The sequence below is a fragment of the Lathamus discolor genome, chromosome 1 (assembly GCF_037157495.1).
Source record: "Lathamus discolor isolate bLatDis1 chromosome 1, bLatDis1.hap1, whole genome shotgun sequence".
In the NCBI taxonomy this organism is placed as follows: Eukaryota; Metazoa; Chordata; class Aves; order Psittaciformes; family Psittacidae; genus Lathamus; species Lathamus discolor.
Window position 1 is genome coordinate 94,790,207 of NC_088884.1, and position 27,976 is coordinate 94,818,182.

Sequence of the window (27,976 nt, forward strand, 5' to 3'; positions counted from 1 at the left end):
AGTCATTCTTTAAAGGAGTGGAAGGTGTTTAGGTGTAAAGTTGGGAAATCTTGTACTACAGCCACACTTGTTCCACAGAAGAAGTGATGAAAAACGATTGCAGTTTTCCAGACTGTCAGAGTTACAGCTCTTACAAGCCTTAAAAGAACATCACGGACTTGAAATTTAGTCATTCTTCAAAACATTAGAAGTATCTTATCTACTAGAGGGTCTTGTCAGCCAGTTTTTGTGGAATTAGAGTTACGCTTTCCTACCTTTTTTCTTTCTGTTGTAGGGAAGAACATGCAAACTACAAAACTAGAGGAGAGCAAGGAAAATAAATAAACATACTCTATCAACAGGAACAAGTAAATAGCAGTCATGGTTTAACCCCAACTGGAAAGTAAGTACCACTTACTTGTTCACTTCCCCCCCACAGTGGGATGGGGAGGAGACTTGGAAAAAAAAATGGGTAAGAACCTCATGGGTTGAGATAAGAGCAGTTTAGGAAATGAAATAATGTATAATAGTAGTGATATTGTAATAATGGTAGTAATAACAACAACAGCAACAATAATAATCAGAAGAAGAAGAGAGAGAGAGGAATGAAAGCAAAAAAATATTCCCAGGTGATGTACATTACAATTGATCACCACCCACTGACCAATGTCCAGCCTTTCCCCAGGCAGTGATTTGCGGCTTCCAGCCAGCTCCACTGAGGCATGACATGCTGTGGTATGGAATACCGCTTTGGCTAGTTCGGGTCAGGTGTCCTGTCTTTGCTCCTTCCCAGCTGTTTGTGCCCCTCCTCATTTGCAGAGCATGAGACTGAAAAGTCTTTCATTGGGGTAAGCTCTACCGAGCAACAACTAAAACATTGGTGTGCTATCAGCATTGTTCTCAGACTAAAGCCAAAACACAGCACTGCACCAGCTACGAGGAAGAAAATTAACTCTATTTTAGCCAAAATCAAGACAACAGCCTTTTTAACAAACAAAAAATGGAGAAATTATTTCCTTGCTAATCTATAAAGACTATAACAATTTTAAATATTGCATCTAATAACATGGGGAAAATAATAGATTGGTTGTATCTCTTTAAATTTTTCTAGGATAATCTACAGGGAAAAAAAACTGTTTTCAAAAAAACCCACAAAAAACCCACAAAAAAACTAAACCCTCGGTAGATGATACCAGGTAGATTATACTAGGTTTTGAAAATATATAGTTAAATACAAAATTATCAATAGAATTGAATGTATTACCAGACCCGGCTTCTGTGATGTCTAATGTTTAAACTTTGGGGAATAATTGATTAAATACTAGACTACATCACCTTGTAAGGACACTTTAACGAATCTGTTTATTTTCCAAGGATGTTAATGTGTATTATGCAAGGAAAGAATTCCTAATCTGACCTGTGGAAAGTGCAGGTAGGCAGACATCCATGTCTTGTCTCTTTCCTTGAAAATTATAACTGGAGTAATTATTGGAAAGAAAAATTTTCGATAAAATTGTTCTCGGGGGCTGAATGGTAGATGCAGCATTTAGTGGAGAAAATGCTAGACACCTTGAACAGTCCAAATAACAATACAGCGTTTACCAACATAACGTCCTTTGCCTTTAATTTAAATTGTTTTGGGTTTGAATCCCGAATGACTGCCTTGATTGTCATTTTTAAACTTAGTCACTTGGACCATGCTGAATGGTTCAACTTAATTTATTTTTTTTTATGATCAATATAGTTTATCTTGAATATTTCTCCTTTATGTGAATGACTTATTGCCATTTGGTGTTTGATTAGGTAACATTTAACATTGAATTCCAAACCTGTCATATTGTCTTTTTTAGGGATGATTCCGCAAATATTTTCAACCAAACATCACTTATTCTGTATAGCCCAATTAACTGTGCTGAGAAAATACGTAGTAACAAGCACTCTGAAATGTTTATCACACTAGCGCTTTACATTTTAAGCATTTCATACCAAAAAAGAAGTTGTATAGTGCCATGTAAATGAAGAATTGTACTATCTGTACATTATTTGACATTGCATAAGTACTTTTTCTGCTAGATCATACATTATAGATTTCTGAGGGAGAATACACAGTTTAAAAGCAACATTTCTAGAATCTAGGAAGAAGCTTCATCATTTATCTCCATAGTTTTTGCACAGCTTGTATTTTCATAATCTCTGCAGTCTTTACAGATTAACATTTGCCAATATTTTAACTCTTTAATTCCTTCTATGCTTGTTGATTTTATTGAGTCACTTTTTTATTAATAATTTAATTTGTGCGATTTATTCACACAATATATTCATGTGCCCTGAACTCTGACCCAGTCATCCAGTCATCCCAGTCATCAACTAATCTAGTGTATTAATTCCTTCTGTGTCTAATCATAGGTAACATTCTGCCCTTTTCCTGCTTAGTGATAATTTGAAAAAGTTGGAGTATTGCTTTTATATGCCTTGATGTCATTAATATAGAAAGTAAAGAAGTGGAGACCCTCGCTAATTTTTAATAGCTTCAAAAAGATATATTAGCTGTCCAATATCTTTGGCCAAATCCTTGCAGTTGTCACAAGGAGTACAGCTTTGTATAAAATCTGTTGATTTACCCTATCTAAACATCATGCCCATAGCATCTGCACTATTTTTCCTACTTCGATGTAGTAGTAAAAATAGTTTCCAACATACTGTCCACAGCTGGTTCAAAAATAAACAAAGATTTAAAAACAGATTCTGAGGACAGGTGTCAAATTTTGAATAGTTATGGTCCATAGTGGGCTGCTAATCATCAGTCCTAAGCCTACCAGCATCTTCTGGTTAATTGTAAAATTGTTCACAAGTCTCAGATACTTTATTTATTTGAGCTGGATCAATTATGCAGCTAAGAATTCCTCCTGGATAGGGGCGGGGGGGGGGGGGGGGGGGGAGTGGGGTAGGGGTGAGGGGTGGAGTAGGGAGAAGGATTTGTTGTTATTTGCAAGAAGATTGTCAGCCAATATGAAAATTAAAACAGTGCAGCAGCCACCCATTATCCGAATCTGAGAATACATAAACCAAACATTTCTTCCAAAATAGCTTAAAATTAGTTTTCTAAACTGTTCCAGGAGACTTTACGTGTAGCAGATGTATTGAAGACAGTGAGAATTTGCTTATGAACAATTCATAAATCTGATAGAACTAAGTTAGTAACAAATACTATTAATTCATAACAGAGCAATAGCTCTATTAGCTTCCAGTCATCAAAGTACATGGAAAGTTCTGCATACAGCCCTGCTCCTCAAGTCTGTCCTTAATTGGCTTCTGCATAGATAAATTGCAACTGAAATTAAATAACCCAGTATAAATTGTTCTAGTATCCCTAGGCTTTTCTGTATGTAACAAGTATTTGTTTGCCCCATGAAGTATAAGACTACATATAGAATCATAGAACAGTCTGGGTTGGAAGGGATCTTTAAAGGCCATCTAGTCCAACCGCCTTACTGTTAGAAGGAACATCTTCAAGTAGGCCAGGTTGCTCAGAGCCTTATGCAGCCTGACCTTGAATGTTTCCAGACATCCACCACCCCTCTGGGCAAACAGTTCCAGTTTTTCTCCAGCCTCATCTTACAAAACTTTCCTGTATCTAGCTTGAGTAGACCTTCTATTAGTTTAAAACTATTACAGCTTGTCCTATTGCTATTCTCCCCACCTTTCTTACAATCCCCTTCTAAGTACTGAAAGGCTGCTCTAAGGTACTTTCTCTTCTCCAGGCTGAACAATCCTAGCTCTCTCAGCACACAGACTAGTTCCACAAACCTCAACCATGTAACACACAGGAGGTTTGTGCTTCTGCCATGTATTTTTACGGACAGCTTCTGTGGTTTTGCATGTGAGATTATAAAAGCACACTGAAGATGGCTCTGTCAGTATACAGAAAAATTTTAACATTGAGAATCATTTGTGTATTATCTGCCTTGTCAGTTAAGTGCTCCTGATCTTTAAAAGTAGATCAGAACATTTCCTTTTTCCTATATTTTTGATACTGACAACTCTCATTATTTTCTTCCACTACAATTTTGATTGTAAATTTGCTTACTAGTTTTTCTCCATGCAACCATTTCCATACAGGTTTTTTTTCAGTAAAGGAAAAATCATCCTCAGCTATTCAAACATCGTGAACATTTACTGAGCACCACTTTACTCTGTTGAAATAATCTGTGCTATTTGATGCTCATTTTTAATTTCATCCATTATTTTTCACTTGTTTTAGCAATCACAGTGATTTAGATTTTCCTTCTGCTTTCCAAATGCTTAATTTAGAGACAGATTTTGTTTTGAATATAGTTAGATGCTTAAACTCATGGAAACATATAATATCAGGGCTGGTTTGTATACTCCAGTTTTCTGGGGAATTGCAGAATACAATTTATCACTACTCTTCAGTTACTACAGAGTTAATACAGTTCCTGCATTTTGGTGGTATCTAGAGATTCTACCATGGGTCAGAGCCCAAGCTGGTTTAACTTTCAGTTTTATGAAGCAAGGTTTCTTGGCATCCAATCTTGTAAGTCAATTCTTTCACCTTTTGTGGGCTACCTTGGAAATTGTGTAGCTTCTAAAATAAGGTCTAGTGCAGAGCTGAGCAGCCCCAGAGGGAGCACAGGGAGGGGTTATTCCGTAAGGCAGCACTGCAGGAATGCTCAGGAAGCTTTAAAGTACCATCTAGGAGAAAGGTTTTTCTAAAGGAGGATAAAAGAGAGACACAGCAATAGTTTTCAAATATGTAGAAGATTGTTTTAAGATCCAAAGAGACGAGTGATTTTTCACATCCACTGGCAAACAAAGAAATTGCCTGAAATTGTACCAAAGGACATCAGTTTAGACAGTCAGAAAACCTTTCTAGTGCAGGGAGAGTTGATCACTGGGATAGGTTACTTGTGGAGGTTGTAGGACTTCACTCACTGGAGGCTTTTTAGTACGGGTTATGTTAAACATTGTCAGATGTGGTGTTCATGTATTTGTTAATGTCATAGGGTTGTGAGGTGGTCCTATACAAGCAAGAGGCTGAAGTAGATCAATTGATACTGCTTAGATACTGAAGCTGACAGCACATATGCCAGCCTGAGCACATGGAGTGAGTGAGCATATGGTCTTTGTAATGGCCTTTTACAAGTCCTTGCTGCTGATTTCAAATTGAGTTACATCTGACTGATACAGTCAAACACAGACATAAATACAAAGGCAGGAGAGGCAAAATATTTTAATACCTTATTTTTCCTGCAATTCTTTTATTTATTATTTGATAAATACATAAATATGTGTACAAAGAGTTCATGTAACTGTAGCCTCAGTTTGTATAACCTTGATATAGACAGCAGGTCACACAGTTAATGTTCAGGCATGATCAGAGTAGATGAAAGAAAAGCTAATAAAGCAAAGAGGGTAGGTGAGATAGCTATATATACTAACCAATATGATACTTGCTTGTAGTAGTCAAAAAGTGTCTTCTTTGGAGTTTTCACATTTTAAGAGACTTGTTGAAATGCATAGATTAACGGGCCTCTCTTCTCAAATTAGTTGTTACACAGTACAAATAAAATTTTAAATTCACAAAATTGTTAATGTCTAATTGAGGGCTACTGAGAGATTAAAAAGTCCTAGATGGTTGCAAATTGTTCCAATGTCACTGTCTACTTCTCTGCTCCAATCCTTTGAAATGAGTCAGTAGTCTGATTTAATTTGTTCAGTTTAATTAAATTTCACCTGAATAAATGTGTTGCACAAACTGAGGAGATGGATGCTGAAATTTCCTGGATGATGTATGCAGTCGAGATCTAATTTGATAGTATGCAGCCTTTGATTGTAAGCTACTCTCTTCCACAAAGGTGAGCACTATATAAATACCTAATACTTTATATGAACTCGTAGGGAAAATTATACAAAGCAAAATTGCATGCTTATATATTTGAATATGTCTCTTAGAATAATGAAAGTCATCAGTAGATCAGAAATATGTTTCACTTTCAAAACACAGTCCCATTAAGATTAGCAACTTGTTTAGTTAGCCTGATACTGTCCTGTCTACCCATTTCATTAATGAAACAACTAATACCGTAATCAGATAGTACAGTATTTTCTGCTAAGATGTCTTGCCTTTGGTAGAATGACATTTATGAATTACATTTGTATATATGATCTGTGATGTAAGGAATTAAAATAAACACCAGGTCATTGTCCTTCTCTTTTTCAGAGACAAACAACAAACCAAACCCAACCACAAACCACAAGCAAATTAGAGGCTTTGTTTAGTTTGGCCAAGTATCAGATCAGTACATCCCCAAATCATCTATTAGCCCAGTGGTCTAAAACTCTTACTCTGTTCAGTCTCTTAACTGTTTTCTGGCTGGTAACATACTCCTCAGAAGGTGGCATCCAAAATGGGAATAAATTCTTATTTTCTGAGAGCATTTGATCTACTTGAGATCGTGCTTGCTGACAACAATATAAGAATGGCATACCTGTGTTTTGAATTACAAACAGTGCAGTTAGGGTATACAGTTCATAAGGAATACTTGGATTACTGTTAACCCAACAGGTCATCCAAGTAGGTTTGCACATAAAAGATTCTGCAAAACTGAGCCTACTGGCTGCTGGAGCATGCTGCCCAATAAATCATGTTTAGGCAATGAAGAAGCATGGATCTACATCATTCAGGTAACCAGTGCTCACAGAGGCCAAGAGCAAAACTTGTCCTTTCACGAAATGAAATAGATTGTTCAGGAATTCCTCTTCTCTTGTACTTTATTTAACAATGGCAACTCTCCTTCAGGAGCTGCATGATATTAATTCTCTTGCATGATTTTACAGCACATTACTGTAACTTCTAAATCAGTGTATCTGAGCCCTTCCTTGCAGGGCAATTCACATGGACTTCACTTCTTTCTACATGCTCCAAAGGTAATATTCCTTGTTACTTTATTCAATTTCAATGATTAGTATATTCAGGTCTATACATTTCTGTTTTCTGAATCCTTGCTTTGCAAGGTCCATTTAGTCTAGGACAGTCTTCCAAAGGATAAAGATTATTGCGTGAATGTTTCGAAGCATAGTTGGCCAAAATTAGTGGCAGATAACTGACACTATTGATTTAGGAGATTACTCTCACTGCGTAAGTTTTCTTCTATATATGTATATGTTTTTCTAATTTCCTGTAGATGAGAAATATCTGAGCAGATGTAGATATAAGTAATTGTTTATTATATTTTCTCATTATGTAGATGTGTTCATTATAATGCTAAGTTAAACTTGCTTATACTTTTACTGAAATTTAGAGGTTGCCAGAACTGTTTTCAGATTCATAAAATTTAGAAATTTGAACATCTGTTGCTTTTGTTACGAAAAGAAATATTCTAGACTTTATTTTTTTCTGACACAGAATAAGGATCCTAAGATATGAAAAATGATTGTGTTACTATAAAATCCCATATGTATTTACATAAAGCAGTTGTGAATTTAATTTTCCTTTCATTTTCTAGATTATTTTCATATGTGAGTGGCTTTGGAAATCATGATTGGTATAATCACATAAAATTTCATAGAAGTCTTTGGATGTTGAAAATAAAGTCCAAATTACTGAGTCTAAGATTTGAAAAGAGTGTTTAAAGGCAAACAACAAACAAGTATCTCAAAATGGAGAGAACTTGCGTGTAATAAGCAAAAAGCCAGGCTACAGAAGAGTCTAGATGACTCACAGATGAGCACTGCAATACCTTACAGATCCTGTTCTGGGATCCAGTGCCTTTAGTGCGGTATTGAGACATGTGAGAAAGAGATCACAGAATATCAACTCAGAATAAGCTGAGCAGAGACATACACACAGCCAGCCAAAAGCGTAGTAATTGCTCTGATGCAGCTCAAAACCCACCCTTCTTCAGTCTATCCTCAGGACTGCTGGAAGGTGACTCTATCCAGCTGGAATCCAAAGCCTGGCTCTCATAGAGCCAGAAACTCATCCATTTTTTGAAAGAATTTAACATGCATTTATTTTTCATTTCAGCAGAGACCAAAAGAAGGATTAGTTTTGATGATGTGCCCAGAGATTAGCAAATACTCTTGGGAATCCACAGACGTATTTTTGAAGGCTCCAATCCACGGATTATGTCTCCCAGGAAATTTTTCAAACTGCAGGTTTACATAGCGCGTTCCCTCTCAAGGTCTCTTTAGCTTTCTGAACCTTGCATTCCCTTCTGTGTAAATGCCATTCTGCATACGGTGGCATTCTGAGGTGCAGTAGGAAGCTTAAAAGAGTGGTTCATCCCAGAGTGCTGCAGACTGACAGCAGGTCAGGAGTATAGTGTCCGTGTGCATGCAGAGAATGGGAAATAAAAGGCCAGTGGGCAAGCCCCAAAATATGTTCAGTTTTAAGTCTGAACATAATTGGGGAATTTCTGTAACAAACACAATGATTTTATTACAAAACAGAGGATGTCATTAATAAAGTATGAAGATTAGGAAAAACAAGTATGTCTGGGGCTAAGCAATGACCCACTGCCTCTCCTCCAGTTCAAGATTTTGGGTGTCAAAATTCTAAATTTGAGAAGTACAAGAAACTTCTTCAGGTATTATGGACTCTGTTAGAAGGATTCTTATTCCTGCTATAGATTGGAAAGGCTGGAATGTCTAATAGAGTAGCTATTGAAGCAAGAAGTTGCTCACTGAAGCAGATGATGGCATAATACTGGATAGCTTTGCCATCTAGTTAAATAGGCAACAGAGGCCTATGATTTGATACACCACAATTTGCAGGTTGATATTACAAAAGGATGGTGGAAGGCAGCTAGTGCTATCAACAGCTGCTTCACCAAGAAAACCGAAAATTTAAAAAAATTATTATCCTTTGTGTAGAGAATAATGAATTGATTTGATTGTTAGTAACAGAGAACAAATTCAATCCTGGAGTATAGTAATAAGAGTTAGGTTTAGACACCATTCAGAGATCAGTTAAAATTAAATTGTATGGGTGCTCGGGAAGCTCCATGTTTCTGTATTTCTTTCCCGAAGCGCTGCAAGCATTTACATTGGATTAGGGTGGCCACTCAATCTGAGACACTTTGATTGGTTTGCTCAGGTGACTGTGTTTCTTCTTATTAACCTACATATTGTTCCCCATTTTGTGACATGACTGTTAGTTTTGTTTATTTGTTTGAAAATGCATATTACTTTGATTTAATTCCTATTTCTACTTTGTTCTCTGCCTTCAGTACAGTGTTGTCAAGTTATTCATTCTTTGAGGAGCAGGGAGAAGTAGAGTTCACTTGATCTATCTGCTTTACTGACTGGTGTGGGTTTAGGTCTGATTTCATCTGTCATGTCTCTAAACCTCTGCCCACACTGTGTTTCATCTGCATGAATTTCACACTGGTTTATTTTCTGAGATTCACCAGGCATGCTTAGAGAGCTGGCTGCTCTGTGTTTCTTTTTTTCAACAGGAGGGAAAGGGCTTGGAGTGAGCAGTGTTGTGCTTGAGAGAGTAGCATGGGACACTAAGTACGATCACAAGACAACCTTTATCTTCAAAGAACTCCTTCATCAAACTAAATTAGTGATGTAGCTACACCCGCTGAGCTCACAAGCAGTGTAATTTAATTTTCCTCGGTTTTTGGTTGGTGTCTCATTACAGTGTAAGGGCTTCCGGAAACTGAAGATTACCCCTGTTACTGCCAGTCAAAGTCTGATGAAATTACACATATTTGTAATTAGATGGTCAGACTCAGCTGGATAGATCTGTCACAAATTCAACTAAAGATGGTAACCAGCTCAGGACAAAGTATGTATAAAGGATAAGGACAAGCCCCCAGGTACCTCTAGAAACCTTATGGGTGTCGAAACAGAAAGATGGCCAGAAAACAGAGGCCAGAAAGATGTCTTGAAGTTAGAAGTTGTTAAGGTCTGGCACAAGGATTAGATAAGGATGAAGCACAGAAGTGGTTATTGCTGACCAATCTGTATTTTCTCCCAGCTGCTTACACTTTTTTTGTTCTCTAATACTTGACACAGCAGGCTTCACTTGCAGCCTTGCAATAGCTATATAATACCATACAACTTCACCATGCCAGTGTTCTGAACACCTGGTATATTTTTGAAGCATTTAAGAGGCATTTTATCAGTATGGTACTGTTGAGATTTTTTTCTCTCTCCTCACAGACTGTTGAAATAAATGTAGAACATAAGGATCTAGTGGTGGTGTCTAGGAATGTGTAGTTCTCTGCAATTTGTGCCCTTACTGCAGCGGTGCACTGTCCCAGCAGGTGAAAGGCAAAAGAGCCATTATTACAGTAAAAGAAATTAAGGTTTTCACAAGTGGCCATCCTGGGTGTTGAAACAGGAGAGATTTAACATTTAAGTTTCCTTTTCCTAATATTTTTTCTCAGTCATTACACAAGGCCCTAATGAAGCTGAAAACATGCAGAAGAGTTTGGGGTTTGTGACACATACCTTTAACCTACCTGAAGACCTCCCATCATGCTGCCTGCATCCACCCGATGTACACACAAGGGCAGAGAAGCTCAGCCCTCTGGCAGTGCTTTGCTGGATGTCATTGGATAGTGGTGCCCATAGCTTAAGGATAAGGTCCACTACATGCCCCCCACATGTCATAAGAGCTATGTGGGACAGGGCAGAGGAAGTAGACAGAGGGACCATGCACTTGGGCCAGCCTAACAGGACAGCACAGACGAGTTTCAGGAGTTCAGGGATGATGCAAGAGAATCATTACCAGTTAATTTTAGCAAAGGTCAGTATCTTGTATGTTTACCCAGTATAAATATATACGTCATTACCACTTGCTACTGAAGAGAGAACTATAACAATGTTTCAATGCTCTAATGAAGAGAGTAATTTTCCAGTAATGCTTAAACAACTTCCTTACTTTTCTTTCTTTGTAGCCAGTTAATAATTGTGACATTTTTCTTGGCTTTAACTGTGTGTCCCTGAAGGCATGTTAAAGACCCCCTGTGATTAAAACAGTGGGAATCGTGTTGCTGAAGTGACGTTAACAGAGATACTAATTAAAATTTGGCCCCTGCCGTTTGTGGTTTCTCAAGACTACACTTCTTTAGCAAATTTTAAAATAGAATTACATGATGCCTGACAGCTAGAAACTATGCTATAGCCCAAATGTTAAGTGAGAATCAGAGTAGTAATTATGGACTGTCATAACACCTGGAAAGAGAAGTGACAGTAGATGGTTTAATGTTGCTTTTAGCAGATCACTGTTGCTGATGTAAAGCAGATCTCTTGGCATACTGTGATTGTATACAAAATGATCGCAGGACCTACTATGCTATTTTAATGTTTGTAAGGCATTTGCAGTGTTTATCTGCTGTTCCCAAGCCTCTGGTGGAAATATGCAACTTCTTTTGAGCCTGTCCAGCTGAAGAGCATTTTAAATAAATACACAATGTGACAAGTATCAGAAGAAAACAAAGCTGCTAATTGACTGCAACCAGTTTATGTTTTCTCCTGAATCAGCAGCTCATGTTTGTCTTCTAAGTTATACCACAATTCTGTTTTCACCTCTACTGTTTATTTCCCTTTCCCTTTCAGGCAACTGCAAAAGCCAGAAAATGGCCTTTGTGATAATGCCACTGAGATTTAGAGCATTAAGGCAATCTCATTATCAGTTTACATCCCCAGTTGGAAATCGGAGATTGTTCAGCACATCAAACAGTAGAGCAGGGGCATGTAATGTGCAGCCTAAGGGCCAGATGAGACCTGCTGAGTCATATAATGTGGGCTCCAGCTGCCCTCTTCCTGCAGCTGAATGGAGATGAGGACAAAACAGCAGAACTGCTGGCTGGTGTTGCTAATGAACCACTATACATTATTTTCCATCTTCATGCCAAATATGGTTATATGCACTTGTAATAAATATCTGTAGTTTATATGCAAGCTGGATGTAGCTGTTTGTAAGTAACCTGTATAACCTTCAGGTCTGCAGAACATAAACCTCTGGCTAATGCTGAAATTAGTGCATGGGGCTAGGGGCTGCCTGGCAGTGTGAGCCTGGGTTGCTCTTTGCTTAACAACAATGGAGGAGGACTAATGGAAACCCCTTTAGTTTGTCTTCCATACGAAACTCTTGGGTATGTGAGCAAGAAGGGAAGGAAAGAATATTTAGTGGTTCGGACACTCACTGTATAAATTCTCACTCCCTCAAACCTGGGATCCTAGCAAGCATGTACAAGTAAAACCCCCACCACATCAGCGAAGTCCTCCTGATGGATCTGCGTTTTTTATTTTATGCTGTAGAAAGAATTTCAATTATTTTAATTACTCTTTTTGAGTTACTGGGAAATAAACTCAGAATCTATCATTAGTTTATCCAACTGTGCAAATGAAATATATAATCAATATAAAATGGTTTTGTCATACACAGTTTGAACAAAGATCCATGATAGTTTAAAATTCAGACAGTTCTTCTGTGATAAAGTTCTATTAATGCATTCATTAACAAGAAATTACATTACAATGTCTGTGGGGCTTACTTTAGTGAAAGAACAATTTCTTTGTTGGTAATTTCATTTTGATGTTACTCGCCTCTATTCAGCTTCCCCAAAACGAGGTTTTGCTAAAAATCAGCACTAATACAGTAATTAACCTTTCTCAATATTACTTAAGAAGATAATACTGAGATGCAGTCATACAAAAATTTAAACATTGAAACCATCTGTTTTACTCACTTTTGCAAAAGTTCAGCACATCTTCAACCATATTATTTGTTTCATAGATCTTACCTTTAAAATGGCGGTGAAGACCTTGAAAATTTAAATGAAGGTTGGCTGGCTGACATACTGTCCTGGATTCACCAGTAGCTGTTTTTCTCCTTCTTAGTAACTGGTGCAAGCTCTGTGTTTTGACTTCCAGCCTGGGCAGAGAGCTGATAACACCGATTGTTTTTAATTGTTGCTAAGTAATGTTTATTCTGGCCAAGGACTTTGTGAGTCTCATGCTCTGCTGGGGACGAGGGGAGACCAGGAGGAAGCAGAGACAGGACACCTGACCCAAGCTAGCCAAAGAGGTATTCCATACCACAGTACATCATGCCTGGGGAGGTAACTGGAGCACGGTCTCGCTCTGGGGGGGTCGAACTCGTTCAGCAATGGTATCGTATTTTCTTCTCTTGTTATTTTCTCTTATCGTTATTATCATTTGTGGTAGCAGTAGTGATTTGTGTTATACCTTAGTTACTGGGCTGTCCTTATCTCAACCCATGGGAGTTACATTCTCTCAATTCTCCTCCCCAGCCCTCCGGGAGCTGTGGAAGCCATGTGGAAGGTGGGGGAGGGTGGGGCAGGGGAGGAAAGAAAGAGGGAAAAAAAAGCGGGGAGGGGGGAGTGAGTGAACAAGCTGTGTGGATGGGTTTAAACCACAACACATACAGAATGTGAAGATTCTTTTTATATGAAAACAAGGCACATGCAATTATTGTGGAAGCATTTGTACCAACTCCACCTATGCTTCATGAGGTACAGAGTTCCAATGTCATTTTTATTATTTCTTTTGTGATAAAATTAATATTCAACCTTTATATGAATCTGCTATCCTGAAAGATGCAAAATAGTTTACTCAAAGTAGAACTCAATTTTTTATTAATTCATTTTTCATTTATTTATTCCCTAAAAAATATCACAAAAGGAATGTCTTTTTCTTGGGAATAAAATCTGAGTGTGATCACCTTTTTGCAAATTCTTTTACAGTGTAAAACACAGGGAATATGCATCAACCTTGACTTGCAGCACCACTTCAAAAGGTGAGGCAAAAGTGTGGGTTTGGTGCCCTGGCAGATTTTATTGCTATAAATAATTTCTTCAGTGTCTCCCAAAAGTACAATTGCCTTGAAAATGTACATTTAAAATTATTAATTCATATTAGGTCTTCTCTTAATTTCCACTTACAAGGTTAGGTTGTTAAGAGTTTTCTAGTTGTTGATAACAATATTGAGGAATAAAACCCTACAATTTCCTTAACATGAAAGTTGGAATTCTCATCCAGTCACTTTATTCAAGCAGCTCAGACCAACTATAGGGAGACAATAATCAAGTCCCAAGAACTGATGTGGTTGCTTGTGTTACAGGACTTCCAGTGAGAAGAAAATAGTTCTGGTATATTATGAACTGTGAATGTGTATAGATCTTCTGTTGTCCTAAATCCTTTTTGAGCCGCTCATAAGAATAGATGTTAATGCTATATGCATAAATCAGCTGGGATTTTTTTTCCTCTGGATAAATCCTAGTGTTATAGATGAATGTCATGTGTGCATCTAATGAGTAATGATGCTACATACCACTACATTAGAATGATGCCTGCATTCAAATGACCATAGTCTGCTCTGCAGTGAACTTTAAGGCATAGATAACTTCTGGGCTTTCTGTTGAATTATCCATGTTATCTGGCTTTAGACTGGATGATGCTTTTGATGTAATATGGAAATAGAAAAAAAACCTAAACCAACCAAAAAAAAACCCACTACCAATAACAACAAAAAAATTGAAAACAAACCCCTCCCCCCCCAAAAAAAAAAACAAAAAAAAAACATTTGAAATCCCCACCCTTTACTTCAGTTCCTAGAGACAGTTCTCTCAGCGAAGACCAGGTGAATCATAGAACCATAGAATAATTATGGTTGGAAAGGACCTTAAGATCATTTAGTTCCAATCCTCCTGCCATGAATCAGGAAATTATACTGTTCGTGAATAGCTATGTACCACCATTTATAATTAAAATTCTGATAGAAACATTCCATGCCACTGAATATATGAGTATGCAGGTTGCAGTACAGAGACAAGTTGAATAGCCAGCTTGCTGCCATCAGTACTGTGCACCATATTTTTGCTCAGATTTGTAAAACTGAAGTACACACTGCATAGAGGGTGAAAAAATTGGCAAAGCATAAAAGACTTCAAGTAGCTATATATCAACCAGTCAATAGCACAGTATAAAAAAGCAGACACATTTTATTAACATTTCAAATGGTTCTTGTTCTACTATTCTAAGAAGAGGATACACTTTATTTAGCCTTTATTAACTTAGAAGTGATCTTGAGAAGCAGCAGTAGTACAGCCACCAAATACAAGAGAACATATTTTCATTGTGTATAGAAGTCATGGATGTCGTAGAATGAAGGTAAGTATTAAGAACTGGCATAGTCTAAAAGTCTCTCAAATTGAAAAAAAAAAAAAAGCAAATTTTTTTTATAGATGAATATACCTGGAAAATAATCTGGAAATAAACTGGGAAAGTGATGTCTGTCTCTGAACAAAGAGGACTCTGAAAGTAAAAATAAAGAGATATTGCAAAGCAATAAATACAATGGAGACATCAAAAGAACCCTCCAGAATTTATTACATCAAATAAAAAAATATTAAATATTTTAAGGTGCAATACAGATCAAAGACTTCTTAAAGATATCAAACACATGAAGCCTGTGAGGAAATTAGGATGCTAAGAAACGAAGACAGAAATTAATGAAAATGTACTATCATTTAAAGGGGAAAATTGAATACAGTAGTTTAAGTTCAGCCAAAACATTTGGTACTAATAATCCTTTAATCTTTTATTAGCTGAAACTAAACTATAGAATACATAACACCTGAAAATTCATTATGTACTTGAATTTGCCATTATAGTTATGCAGAAGAAAAAGCCTAACCTACTAATTATTTAAACTTCTTTAATTGTGAAAATAAAAGTACTGGAGAAAAAGAAATCAATGACAGGATATTTAAACATCAAGCAAGTCTCTGACTTGGATTCAGCAGAGTTGAACAAAGTATTCTACTGGAATAGTTATACTGATGCCAGTGCTGGAGCTAACTCAAACAGAACTAGCTCAAATATCTATGCTACAGAAATATTTTATGATGTAATCATATAGGTGAAAAAAGCTACATTATGAACCATCTGTTCTGTGAAAATACGTTTGTTCACTGAGGCGAATTTATAAAGTTTTATTATTTTGTAAAATCCCCATTTTCTGTTGCTGCTTCTTACCTCAGGATAGGCCTAAATACAGTTCATCCAGGAAAAAAGAATGATATTATTATAAAAATTTCATCTTAGCCATGATCTGATTCAATTATTTTATTACAAATTATTAATATTGGGAGGCAATAAGCAAGCAGCACTGGGTGTGCCAGGGCATCTCCTCTCCACCAGAGACCCAGGATCTTTGGGGTCTAGTCTCTTATACTTCTTAGTCCGGGGTCTCAGCCAATCCCTTCTTCTGTACCCGGATGCCAATGTGGTCCCTTTCCATTATTCTTTTCTTGTTGCTGGGGTCTTTCTCCGGTGAAGACGTTGCTGAACTTCTTGGTAATACCTTAACAGAGAAATGTTTTTCAAATGCAATTAACCACCATCTTAGCCCCATAAATTCCATTCCTTATCTGGTTACTTATCCTGTAACAGGATGTATCTATCTCTTTGTTAGGTAACCCCCTTAAAGCATTCAAGCAGTTAATCAAAGCACTCTTTAAACAACAAAGCAGTTCCAAGCAGTTAAACAAAGCACCCTTAGAAAATAAAGCGGTTGAGTAAGAGGGATTATTCCTTGGTTTCTTCTTCTCTCTCATCATTGTATTGACAGGAACATTTATCATAATCATGATCATTCCTATACATCCCACTCAAGGTACAATGGTCACAAGGGGTTCCGATTCCACATAAAGTGAAATGGTGACAAGAACTCCTAAATTGCTGACAAGAATCATTCCAGTATACCTCACAATATGCAGATACTTACCTGAGAATGTGTTTTTAAACAGAATTTGTCTTTCTAATTTTTGTGTCCACAGCTCCAGAACAAGGAATTTAAAAGCAAAAGGATAGACTTTCAAGCTTCTAAATTAAGGTTAATGCAACCTTTTTTCCATTAGGTTATTTAGAGTAGGCTTCCAAATCTTTCTCTTTTCAAAGCCCCCAGATTACATAATCTGAGGGTCTCAAAGACACCAGCTAGCTACTTTGAACTTGCATCATGACAGGATCCTACTTCGTGTTTCTCACTGGGACAGTATGTGTGGATTGTAGATTTCTCCTTCCTTTGTTGCATTCTGTCTTTTGCTTCACTGGGTTACTCAGCATGTGTGTGGTTACTCAGCATGTGGTTAAACTGAGCCTTCTGCAAGAACAACTAAACAATCAGTATTATTCACCAAATGATTGGCTTTGGCAGGACAGGGAGGAGGGAGTTGAGGCCAATGCAGTGTATAAATGCTCTGTCTGACAACAACGAGATTATAGCTCCACAATTCCAACAAACACAAGAGGTATGAAAGTATGGTATCAATTTGCCCATTTATCTCTAATGAAATTAAATAATGCATATGGGACCACATGTTTGAAGAATAAATACACATTAAAATTCTTCATAGTGTGAAGATTAAGGCAATATAATTTTTTTAAAGCTTTCATCAAGGGAAAAATAGCTTACTGCTTGCTTTAAGTAAGATTAGCTGTAAAAATATTGTGGTATACCTAGAACGAAATCTGAGTGGCAACAGGCAAGAATTTTAATGTGGAAAGATTTTTCCTGTTTTTAATTAAGAAATGACATTTTTGTTGAATGCCTTAAATCTTTAATTACTGCCCAAAAGCACTGAGCATGACATGAGTTATTTACTGAGTCAGTGTGAAATACAGTTCAATATTTTCTTATAAATGCTTCATACGGAAACAGCAGAACGTTCTGACTGGAAACAGCAGTGACTTTTAGTAGTACAGGTGTTTCAGGGCCTGATTTCTATCAGAAGGAAGTAATTTCAAGGAATCCTAATGCCTTGTGTGGAGTTGGCTCAGGTCTTTAATGGGCATTGCACTTGTAGGGGCTAGAGAAATGCCTTCTCAGGACTGACAATGGCCCAAACCACAGAATCTGTCACCAAAGTGAAGCCCTGAATATGTGTTGTGGCTTTGGGGTGGGAGGTTGTGTTTGTTTTTTTTAAGAGATGCGTGGAAAGTAATGCCTAATGTAAAGCTTGTGAAAATTGTCAGATGAGAGCCGCAGCAGCTGCATGCACGGATGTAATGTAGAACACAGAATCACAGAATCATAGAATAGTTAGGGTTGGAAAGTACCTTAAGATCATCCAGTTCCAGCCCCCCTGCCATGGGCAGGGACACCTCACACTAAACCATGTCATCCAAGGCTCTGTCCAAACTGGCCTTGAACACTGCCAGGGATGGAGCATTCACAACTTCCCTGGGCAACCCATTCCAGTGCCTCACCACCCTTACAGTAAAGAATTTCTTCCTTATATCCAATCTAAACTTCCCCTGTTTAAGATTTAGCCTGTTACCCCTTTTCCTTTTTCTCTCCTCTGACTGTGTCTATCTTGCCTTCCTGAAACAAGGTAATTTGTGATTACAGTAACCAAAAAACCAAATGAGATCAGAAAAAACCTACGGACAATTCAGATCCTAATCAGATATGTGCAGTGAACATGTGAAATAGCTAGGCTATCATAATAACATGTGGCCACATCCTTCCTTTCTTTCAAAGTAAAATGAGATATTGCCTGCAGAGGATGAACTCTGTCCAAGAACCATAATGACACTTGCTCTCATCCTTCAGGTAAGTGAAAGCAGTCAGGCAATCTTCATCAGGAATGAAGCTAGTGAAAACTACATAAGTAGTTACATACTATATCCATTCATGTTTTCTGATTTTTGCAACTATGGTTTTACTTCGTGCAGGAAAAAAATGGCTTCTGAAAATGAGTAGAGATCACCAGAATAGCAAAGTTTGTGACAGCAAAATGTAAAGCTAATTGTGGTTTACTCTAAGACAGTGCAATCGGCAATTGACAAACCATACATACATCTGAAGTTTTTCTGAGGAATGTAATGCAGATGTGTCTCAACAAAAGTGAAGAAGTCTTGGTCAGTTATGCTTTTAGAGACTAGACTTAAGGGGATGAGAGAGAGACCAGAGTGGCAGGAATTGGGGCAGGAGCTCAGAGCTGGAGAGTTACTGCTCAGGCAGCTGAAAACATTCCTGGGTGGCAGGTGCTGGTGCTGATGTCTCTGTGCACTGTCTGGAGTTGGCAGGGTGGACACCTCCTCCAAAAGCGTCACCTCCTGAGTGTGAGAACCTGGCTTTGCCATCACTTTTCTGTGACTTCTGATAAAATCTAGTCTTTTTAACTGCAGGAAGGGGAATTTATTCTGTTAATCACAGACTAAATCCAACTGTTCCTACTTCTGTTGGCATAAACCCAGGTGGTAGGCCCTCTAAGCAGAAAATCTGCCAACTGGGAAGTCATAATAGGAAAAAACAGCTGCTGTTTTTCGTGTTAAAATCCTGGGCATACTGTGGAGCCCAAAGCGTAGTCTTAAGTTTTCCTTTCCTAACAGAAAGCTTAAGAGTGTGTGAAAGCATCAATAGTACCAGATCACCACACAAAACATACTTCCAAAACCAACTAGGGCTTATTTGGGACTCAAAGATGCATCACATAGATGGTCCGGGAATACGATTTTAGCCTCTAGATAGGTTTTACGAACTGTGGCACAAGAGCAGTAAGCAGGACTGGAGGAACTTTATCCTATGCTTCAATGAAGTGTAGTTTCCTTATTTAGATGTTACTTATTGAGTTTTCATGAAAGAACAAAAAAGCACCTAAGACTTAATGGATGCAGGATATGCAACATTACAAAGATAAGAAACTTGCCCCTGTACCTATAAGACATTTTCATAATCCACCTTTCCTCACTGGAGTAAGTAACACATCTCATAAATCTAACATACTTGGCTAAATTCTGGCCAATGCATAGTTCTATTTAATACCCTTCATAATTTTCAGACTCCTGAAGAACAGTGACATGAAAAACAATTATTTGAGACTTTAGAAGTATGCTATGCAAATGTTTTCAACAAGAATGTGTTCTGAACTCTTCGGCTCTTCTTCGATTCGGAACTTTCAGTTTCTTACAAGATCAAGTCCCAGGTATAAAACTTAACACTGCATATTGTGCCTACTCCATTTAAAGAGAGAAGAACCATCTAGAAATCCTGATAACATTAGCACAAAGGAGACCAAGACAGAAGAGTTACCTTGGCTTGCTTGTGCCTTATGCTGCTGGAGAAGTTTGTAATTTAAGTGATAATACCTTTATTTTTTTTTCCATTCCGTGGGGAAAATGTTACCACATTGCTGTGTGAGTAACTTGTCCCCAACCAATTTCTAGAACAATATCTAACATCAGCTTGTGAAAGTTTCCTCTGTTGAAATTCAGCATGAAGTTCACTATAGCAATGACATCTAGGGTCTTATCCCTTGTCCACAGGAATGAAATGATAGTCTTCTATTCATCTCATTATGCATAAAATCAAGACAGAAACCAGGAAAGATGTCAGACTTTCAAATGTATTCTTGTACTGAAAAAGTGCTTCTCCCCCACTGCTTCCCCCCACAACTTCTTTGTACTTAAAATGGTAGTAGGTAACATCCTCCAATATCCAAATTTTCAGTGAGAGCAAACAGAAGCTACATTTCGTGTTATACCTGTGGATGGTGAAGAAAATCATATTAACATTTTAACAGTAAAGATTTAATTATTATTATTTCTTGAATATGTCCATCAGTCTTAATGGATAATTTTCCACTGATAAAAATGATTTGCTTTTAATGTGGCATATCACACATTATCATAAGCATTTCACTGTAGCTATATTCTACGTGCTCTGTTCAAGATCTTCATGTCACCACTGTGACATGTATAGGAATTTTTGGCATAGTTTTATGAACAGAGAGAAAGAGAGAGAGATCAAAATGCTTAGTAGGTGGAATGGAAGGAAGCAACTGGTACAGACACTGACTACTATCTAAGTACATAGTTAATTCCACAATGTTATACAAGGCTAAGTAAACATTTTTCTCCTGTAAAAGTGAACTTTACTATTAGTACATAAATCCATCATGCTGGAGTTCAAAAGCTGTTGATTACATTTGCCTCTGAACTTTGGTGCATTTTATAAAATTTTTAGGCCACTCAGGTACTGAAGAGATAATGGCCAAGAATTTGAACTGAAGCCTTTGGAGTCACACTGTTTTTTGCTTACATTACCATTTCATGAAAAAACATTTGAGAATTCATTTTTTTTCATTCTTTTACAGGGCATCTTGGAAAAGTTTTAGGACATGAAGACAGAAATATGCCCAGGCTTACTCTTAGGCTCCTACATGCTTTTAAACAAGCAAACAAACAGACAAACAAACAAATTTATTCCCAAATTTTACTGCTTTCGAATCTTTGCTAACTTTTGATTCGATTTCCTAGTAGCAAGTGGATTTAGTAAGGGATTTTTTTAGTGTCAGGGAGATGTATCAGAACTTTCAGAGCTGGACGGTTTTCAAGATGGCATTTTCCTTTTGTACAAACTTTCTCTAATATCTGTAAAAATGATAGAAACCATCAGAAGATTGTTTGGTTTTTCTCCCTGCATTAACATCTCTGAGTATGTTTGTATGAGTCACAGGTTGATGACCTTGTGAACTCCTTGTGAAACAGCTTCCTTATTACAGAGTCTATCATCACAACTGGCACTGACACCATTTCTTCAAGTGTTATCTCTGACATGATGTTATCTCTGACATAGAGGTGCAGACAAGGAACAGGTATCTTTTTTTGTCCCTGTAAAATAATAGATAATGCCTGAAATACAGGCAGAGAGCAGTATTTGAACACTTGCTTTATTGCTCCCTTTGTGACCTTAGGTTTGAGACCCCTTTTGTAAAGTCCACCTGCCTGAGTACATGAGGATAAAATAAAGACAAACTGTAGATCACTAAAATTTTCAGTAACATTGCTGTTCTTCCACTGAGAGTTTGTGACAACTGTTTGATGCCTTTTTTTCTCTTTGGGGTGTTTGATGTCTTCATGAAACAGCCCTGTGCAGAAATCTACACAGCATGCCCATCCCCAGAACATCTGCCCTCAGTATTGGATAATGATTGTTCACTTTATATAAAAATTAAAAGCCACAGAATGTAAGAAGAACATGCTCAATTTACTTTTGTCTGTAAAAGAAGGTTTTCAAAGTTAACTTTTTCAAAGATTGGATGAGGAGAAGTACCTATTTGTGTTCCTTGACAGTTATTTTCAGATGCTTCAAATTTTGTCTAGATGCAACTACTTGAGCTGAAAAACTTTGGAAAATTTTTAACGTATTCACTCATTAGCATAGCAAAATATTTTCTAGCCTAAACTTAAAATAATTATGAACTTTGACTGCCAAATAAATGTCAATTAGGTTTGACAAAGAGGGGCTGCTGTATCCGCCATCTTTTGAAAATTTGTCTCAGTTTGCCCAGGTTCATTCAGCTAAATAAAAACTTTTTATTTTTCAGCATTACTGTTCCCTGAAGAGTTCTTTTAGCCTGCTCATGCTTCAGGTTTTGCAGTGAAGGTGTTGGCTGCTCCTGGCTGAAAGAGGAAAGGAGTTGAAAGCTGCCTGACATAGTTGGAAAGAGAAGAAGCAGATCTCCTCACAGAAGAGTGGGAGAGCTGAGGAGTGGGAACCCAAGCTAGAGAATCTTGTGTCAAGAATTTGAAAATGAAGCTTGTGTCTGTACAAGTGTTTGGAGTGAGACTCAAGTTTTTGTGTCTGATTTCTAAGTTGTCCAGGTCTTGCATTCATTGTGTCATTATGCTTCAGCTAATAAATGTCTGCTGAAAAATAAATGAGAATTAATTGGGTGGGTTATTTTAGATTAGATAAAGCAGGTCTGGGAAGTAGGGAACTTAGTTTATCAGGACAATGAGTTAAGATAACAGAGAGTCAGGTTTTAAGAAGTTCTAGAAAATAAAGTGAAAATGGAGTCAAACATTGTTATGTAGTCAGAAATTCTAAATTGAAATATTTCTGACATTTATCAATGTCTTAGTGTTTATGTTTGCAATATAATGTTTTAGCACTGGATATATGATTACATATGCATATGTCCCCTTCAAATTCAAGCTTGCAGTAGCATAGGCTCTTTCTGTAACTTTTAAAGTGAAAAGCATATTTATAGAGAACCATATAATTCAGGATGGCAAGTATATGACAATGGATGTATGACAAGCGTATGACAGATGGAAGCACTGTAAAATTTGGCTTTATCATCATCTCACTATGTCGTGCTATGAAGCTGCTTGGTTTTATTTGCTCTGCATGGGACAATTTATTTAATTTCCAGGAGTCTTCTGCCTACACATGGTGGTTGCTGTTTGATGAGGCAGAGAGATACAGAATTTCAGTGGAGAGAGGCATACATGGCTACTTATTGAGCAATATATTTTTGCCCTTAAATTACAGGATTATTCTGATTAAAAGAATGCACTTGTCTTTTATGTATGAAAACTGTCATCTTTATAGAAGCATACACATACATGCTTTTGTGTCTCAAATAATTAAAAAGCATTGTACAAATTAATTACCAAAAATATTCTAGTTGGCTATGACAAGAAAGATGGTGAGTGATTTATTGAAATTTCTACTAATAAATTAAAAAAAGTACTATGTGTTTCATGATACGTAGGATAAATCTATATTTAGTTTTGCAAACAGTGGCTCTATTTCTAAAATTTTACATGTGTTCCTAAATCATTTGAGGGGGAGTTTAATAGATATCCTCCTTGTGTGTCTTTCAAATCCAACTATTGATGAGTAGCATGCTCATTCTTTTCAAAATAAATATTCCCAACTTACAAAAGTTAATGATAGAAATATCATTCTACATCTAAAGACAGCAGCTTTGCCAAAGAAAAGTCTGTATGGACCTTAAAAATAATATCATGTTTTGCTGCTATTTTTTCGAAATATCAGTGCCATATACTTCTACTTTTCTACTGTATACTTGAATCTTAATACCCACATGATATTACATAGTATTTTATTATGGTCACAGACTCCCAATGTAACTAACTTATGAATACATTCTATGATTTCTGTCTAGTATATAGGTAATGAGGTGCAACATGCTCATGAAAAGTGTTCACCTTAAAAACTGATAATCTGATATTCACCAATCAAATATTAATAGAATTACGTATCTGTACAGCAGGTAGCTTGCTTGTGGGATGAAAAAGTGGTCAGTGCTAAGTTAAAGGTAATGTTCAGTTTTATTTTCCAACATCAGTCAGTTTAGGACCCAACTATTTGGGAGCTGAATCTTTGACACAATCTTTTATATTCTAGTCAGAAGTGTAACTTGGGGCTGTTATGGTCCAAAATTAGGTCTAAAAAAAGAGAAGCTTTTTAGGTAATTTAAATCTGATAGAAATGTATCTGTATTTCTCCATTTTTCTCTTCTCTTGAAGGCATGTTTGCTGTGAGCTCTGGATTCTATGTTTTCCACTTCAACCTGGGTCGGAGCAATCCCAGGCACAGCTACAGGTTGGGCAAAGAAGAGATTCAGAGCAGCCCTGCAGAGAAGGACTTGGGGGTGCTGGTCAATGAGAAAATGAACATAAGCCGGCAGTGTGCGCTCGCAGCCCAGAAAGCCAACCGTATCCTGGGCTGCATCAAAAGGAGCGTGACCAACAGGTCGAAGGAGGTGATCCTGCCCCTCTACTCTGCTCTTGTGAGACCTCACCTGGAGTATTGTGTGCAGTTCTGGTGTCCTCAACATAAAAAGGGCATGGAACTGCTGGAACAAGTCCAGAGGAGGGCCACGAGGATGATCAGGGGACTGGAGTACCTCCCGTATGAAGACAGGCTGAGGAAGTTGGGGCTTTTCAGCCTGGAGAAGAGAAGGCTGCATGGGGACCTAATAGTAGCCTTCCAGTACCTGAAGGGGGCCTATAGGGATGCTGGGGAGGGACTCTTCGTCAGGGACTGTAGTGACAGGACAAGGGGTAATGGGTTAAAACTTAAACAGGGGAAGTTTAAATTGCATATAAGGAGGAAATTCTTTCCTGTTAGGGTGGTGAGACACTGGAATGGGTTGCCCAGGGAGGTTGTGAGTGCTCCATCCCTGGCGGTGTTCAAGGCCAGGTTGGATGAAGCCTTGTGTGGGATGGTTTAGTGTGAGGTGTCCCTGTCCATGGCAGGGGGGTTGGAACTAGATGATCTTGAGGTCCTTTCCAGCCCTAACTATTCTATGATTCTATGATTCTATGATTATTCATTGCATGTTCTTATTCAGGTAATAGAGGGCAATATTTCCTCTTGTGCTATGTCTTGAGAGATTTATATATCCTAGATTCTCTATTCAGCTGCTGTCATTGCTGCCATACAAGAAAAAGCCTGCTGGACTGCTGGGTGTATTGAGATTATCAAGACTCTGACAATAGTCACTGCATGCTGTTTTTTATTCAGGAACTGCAAAAGCCTAATTAATATGAAGGGTGCTGTTATAGTCATCCCATTCCAGAAAGAAGCCTGTGAGTTTTGCTCCAAATTCTCTTTTGCTGTGTGGATCTTTATCAAAATTATCCCATGAGCTTGGACTCAAAGGTACTGTGTTTGAGGGTGAACCCTGTTAAAAAAAAGTACTCTTTTGTGCTTGTAATAACATTTATAGAAAAGACTTTACAATTTCTACATACTGTTATCAATGACTCCCTGACTTAGCACTGCTGGCACCTCTGAAAGACAAATTATATATATATATATATATATATATATATACACACACCAGTTTTCTTTCCCAGGGTTCTTCAGGGAGTCAGTGCTAAAAAACTGAAAGTAACTTTTCTGAGGCTAGAATCAATACACTAACTACTGCTCACGTGGTGCTGGGAGGATATTACCTAGTCCTGGGGCAGCCAGTCGTAGTCAGAGAGACAAAAAGCTTAGGCTTCTATTTTTGCAATAGGGATAAAATGGTCTCCAAGGTGTTGTTAAAAGGTCCTCTTGAAAAGTTCAGATCTTGTATGATTTATATGAGATGTACTGGTTTATTCAGACTTTAATTAAAAACTGTAGAAGGGCCTTTAGTTCATTAATTGAAGATGGTTGCCTGTAAATGAGAGATTAATTTATGCTTGTTTTTAATTGCTGGATGCCACCACAATTGGTGCTGCATAAAAATACATACAGTACATAAAATACAAATTAAAACAAGCAAAAACTTATAATCACATCAACCTAAAGGCAGGAGGCATTTTAATATCATAGTCTAGTAATGGTGCATGAATTAAGAAGGATTAATTTTTCTGAGACAGTTCAGAAGTATTTAGCCTTTATGCTGCCCTTATTTAAACCACCTCATATAATACATCTCAGTATTTTACATAATTTAAGGTTTCATAAGACATTTTGTTCTCTCCCTATGAGGTTCTTCAATATACTGAAACACTCCTAAGATCTTAGATCTACAAATAATAATCATTCTAAACAGATCACTTGTTCTTTGGCTTTGCATTGGTAAACTGTAATATCGGTTACAGATCAGCTTCCTCAGTTAGGGACGTGCTTTGCTTGTGGAAAGAGAAATATACTTAGATATATGGGTGGGTGTTTATATAAGTAAAGACATTCCACAACAGTCAGAGCATCACAGTTATCAGCCTACTTAGCATTAAAGTAGGTTGGAAATGTGCAGCAGAAAGTGGAGTCTGCTCCACTGACAGACAAATAAGAAAGACAAGTTTCTGTAGTTCTGTGTTCTTAGGAAATAGAAAACATGTATGAGCTATATGCATGTTTTAGGACATACACTACAGAGAGAAACTGGTTCAGCAGCAGCACTGCTGGCCATCAACAAAGTATTTCACAACGTGTAATTTTGAATCTTTTTCCAGTGACTGTTCAAGTGGAATATCTAAGGGCTTTTCTAGATGCAACTAAGATTTTTGCAGGAAGCTCATATTACCAAAAAGTGAGGTCCTTACTGGCCTAAGTGTATCATAGCAGATAGTATAGCTGTTATAATAATCATAGAATACCAGGTTAAAGAGGACCTCAAGGATGAAATGATTCAGCCTTTCTTGGCAAAAATAATGTGCCTGATCAGATATTAGGAGTTTTTTATTTAAGAAACTAAGCAATAGAAGGAGGTGTACTGAAAATTAAGAACAGTCCTAAGGGGAAAACCAAATTAGAAGTCTTTCCAATTGTACAAGTTTCACAGGAGAACAGAAGTCATACTGCCAGATTAATGCCATTATTACACTTTTGATAAATGTTTTACGTATGAATATTAACACAAGATAGCCTGGATTCAAGCTATTCACAGAGCATAGAAACACCAACCCAGCTTCCTAAACACATCTGTCAGTGTACCCTTTGATCCTGCTTTGTAACCCATCTTCTATTTCAGTTCTGGGTTTCTGGGCCTTTCCTCTACAGTCTTCCAACAGATTATTTCAAAACATGTGGTAGCTTTGTGAAGCGAACAAACATCTACTGGGATTAGATTCTTTAAAGTATATATGAATAGTAAATGAGTTAGATGAAGCCCTTGTATTCTTGAAAAGCATTTCAGTTTCCTCAGCATGTGAGCTTTCTCCACATTAGAAAGCAAATCACAATCAAAGAGCTTAATATGGGTTTTATATTTTGACCTTGGGCAAGTCACTGAGGCCCTCTGTGGCTTGGTTTGAAGCTCAGATTCCTGCATGTGCAAAATGCTGATGTTCTGTGCATCGAGGTGTACGTTCACCTTTTTGTTTTTTGATTTTTGTTTTTTTTGTTTGTTTTTTTGTCTGTGTAAAAACATGACTCCTAGAGCTGCCTATTGTTGGGGGGGGGGGGAGGGGTGTGTTAAAAGTTTGTAAAACTTTTTTCTTTCTCTATTACTTTTGGACCAGCATTTTATTTTTGGCCATGCACATTTTTGCATCTGTGTTTGCAATTCCTACCTGCATGTTTTATCCTTATCTGCTACTTCAGTAGCAGTTCTTCAGTTTACAGCTCAGAGGTCCTGAGTTTTGCCTCTCTACATAAAATCTCTTATTGGGTTTTAATCTCAGCTATAACAGCTTCTGTGACCCCAGAGTTCACAGGCTGCCTCTATTC

The 27,976-nt window shown here is 37.4% G+C and overlaps 1 long non-coding RNA gene across 1 annotated transcript; it reads left to right on the top strand.

Annotated features, from left to right (window-relative positions):
• Positions 1–311: 311 nt before the first annotated feature.
• Positions 312–22,381, top strand: LOC136007270 (uncharacterized). Its single transcript, XR_010609569.1, has 4 exons — positions 312–382; positions 13,728–13,780; positions 21,555–21,647; positions 22,136–22,381. It is a non-coding gene; the product is annotated as an uncharacterized LOC136007270 (long non-coding RNA).
• The last annotated feature ends 5,595 nt before the right edge of the window (positions 22,382–27,976 follow it).